Below are 3,103 nucleotides of genomic sequence, written 5' to 3' on the forward strand. Positions count from 1 at the left end.
TTGGAAAAGGTCATATCTCCTTCCAAACTATGTAAGAAAAGATGAAAGGCATAGATGATGAAGCTAGGATTAAATTCATGGCAATAGAGAGAAAGGAATTCTAAGCTACAAGATATTTTTATTAGGAAATCCTTCAAAAGCTTGAAATTTTCAAGAGATGAACTCTCTTCTTCAAGATGTAAGCCTAAAACCATTTCTTCTACCTCAAGCCTTAGATTTAGGTTATGAGAACCTCACAAAAGAGTTTCTTTCCTCAATGGTAATAAACAAAAAGGGAGATGGTGATTAGTCTTGTGGGATAAAGTATGTTTAGGAAAAGACACTCTTTCTAAAGCTCAAATTTTCTCCATGTTTGGGTTTCAAGAGAGGGGTCCTATGAGCAGTACTAAAAATAGAGTTGACATGACCCTTTTTTCTTATCAATTTTAGAGACAAATCTCCACCAAAGAGACCTATACCAAAGACCTAAAATCTTTCTCTCATTGGGTAGTGTATAGGATGGTAGCCTCTAACATTCATGCAAGAGACAATGATACTAATAAAGTTCCTTAAAAGGACATAGTGTTCTTATATATAGTGATCTATGGTAAGAGGATTCTCACATCCAAATTCTTTCTTGATCATCTTTTGCATCTTTGCAACACCTAAAAAGACGTTGTTCTTGTTTCTTTCCACATACCAAGATAGGCAAACACCTCCAACTTCTTAACCCTTTAAACAAAATCTACCTAATGCCATATATTGCTCCAATTTCCTTAGGGCTTCCCTTCTTTGAACATGCTAGGATCATTCGTTTAAGCCTTAAATGGAGATAGGTGGGGAATTCTTCCTTTGATTGGAAATATATGGATGATTAGAAGAAGAGCTAAAAGGACCATAAAACTCCTAGTGAGCCTACTCCTTCCATTCATGATGGTGAAGCTTCCCTCTCATTTGAAGCAAAAGTTCTAAAAAAGATGGAACAAACTTGGAACTATCTCCATCACTTGCATGCAGATCTTGTTGAAATCCAAAAGTTTTGCAAGCTTCCTTTATGTCATATTGAGGATTTGAAAGAGGAAGAGGAAGAGGTAAGAGCAACTACTACCCATGTTGGCTCTAGTAGTGGTTTAAAAGGCAAGAGTCCTATGATGAAAGAAGAAGAAGAAGTCTAATTTCTCAATATTATCATTATTAAAATCTATGTTATCAAGCACAAGTGGATATTTCATGGCATTAGGAATTTGAAATATTACTTATTCATCTCCTACCGTAAGAATAAGCTTACATTATGAACATTAATAATGGCCCTAGTTGTAGCAAGAAAGGGTCTACTTAAAATGAGGGACATATCAACAGTTTCATCCATATCCATAATAACAAAATTTATAGGAAAAATAAACTTTTAAACCTTAACTAACACATCCTCTATGATACCCCTAGGGTATACAACATATTTATCAACTAGCTGAATACTCGTGAGTATTGGTTTAGGTTCTCCTAGTCTTAGTTTCTTAAACAAATTATAAGGCATAATACTAATGCTAGCCTCTAGATTAGCCAATGCACTATCAATATTTAGATTAATAAAATGAGGAATAGCAAAACTCTCTAGGTTTTTCCGTAATCGCTTCTGAATGATCATTGAGCTCTTCTCTAACAGTTGCACCATTAACACTTTCTCAAGCTTCCTCTTATTAAAGAGGAATTCCTTTAAGAACTTTGCATACATAGAAATCTACGACAAAGCTTCCATAAAAATTATGTTAATATAAAATTATTTACCAAAGTGTGTTTGTCTTTCTAAAGATGGGCTAGATAAAGTACCCTTGGTTGGTACTCCTTCATAATAGGGGTAGGCTTTAGTGTTGCTTCTACTTTTTCTTCCACTTTAACCTTATCCATCTCGGGTTAAAATTATTGTTGTAAGGTTGTTCTGTTGCCTTGGAACATTACCCATATAATCAACATGCTTTGTCTTAGCAGAAGTGTCATTTTAGCAATCTTAACTTTAATGATCACTCCCACACCGATCACATGTCATAACCTATACTTGCCTTCCAAATGAAGATATAGTCAAGACATCCATCTTCTTACTTATGGCCTCTAACTTTGCATTTACATCCATGGGGTCTATTGCATGGATCCCACTTCCTTTGACTTTAACCTACTCTTTAGAATTTTACCACTGATAATACATGATTGTCATATCCTTAATAAGATCCATAGCTTGTTATAGAGTCTTATTATTTAATGAACCATATGCTGCTACATTAATAGATCATCTACTTGCGTAATTTAATCTATTAAAGAATGTCTGAATTTGCAGCCATAAGGGTAGACCATGATGTGGACAGCTCCTCAACAAATCCTTGAACTGTTCCCAACAATCACACAAAGTTTCATTCTTCTATTGAAGAAACCCTGTTATATCATCCCTCAATTTGGTCGTCTTAAAAGGTGGAAAGTATCTCTCTAAAAATTTCTCGATGAATTGATTCCAAGTGGTAAATGTCTCAATTGAAAATGGCTTCAACCACTTCCTCGGCTTATCCCTTAATGAGAATAGAAATAGCCTTAACCTAATAGCATCATTTAATACCCCATTAATCTTAAAGGTATCATCAATTTTAAGAAAATCATTCAAATGAGTATTTGGAATCTCATTCGGCAAACCGTCAAACATGAAATTATTCTGCACCATCTGAATAATATTAGGTTAATCTTAAACTTTTTTGCCGCTATATTTGATCTAACAATACTTGAGGTGCCCCCATTTAGAGTTGGACATGCACACTCTTGCATGGTTCCCTCCCTAGGTGCAGCTGCCGTTCTTAACCAACCTTCTTCCAAATTTGGATTCTCAATAATCCCCTAATTCTAATTTTGAACACCCACTACTATTTTGGCTAAAATCCATTCTCTTTCTTCTTCTTTTTTTATTTTCTTAAAGTCCTTTTTAACTCAGGGTCGTAACTGAGTAGATTCGTAGAACTACTTCGGGTAATGCACAAATCAACATACATGTATAAAACACGAACCACAAGCACAAAAGGGATAATCAAATAAAAAACTGTTAAATCACTAGCTTTTGAATTATTAATAGTAACACAAATTTAGGTAA

At 34.5% G+C, this 3,103-nt stretch overlaps 1 non-coding gene across 1 annotated transcript; it reads left to right on the top strand.

Moving 5' to 3' along the window:
• The first annotated feature begins 2,318 nt into the window (after positions 1-2,318).
• Positions 2,319-2,425, top strand: LOC112535227. The gene has a single exon (XR_003079402.1). It is a non-coding gene; the product is annotated as a small nucleolar RNA R71 (small nucleolar RNA).
• The last annotated feature ends 678 nt before the right edge of the window (positions 2,426-3,103 follow it).

Source organism: Ricinus communis, chromosome 5, assembly GCF_019578655.1.
Source record: "Ricinus communis isolate WT05 ecotype wild-type chromosome 5, ASM1957865v1, whole genome shotgun sequence".
NCBI lineage: Eukaryota > Viridiplantae > Streptophyta > Magnoliopsida > Malpighiales > Euphorbiaceae > Ricinus > Ricinus communis.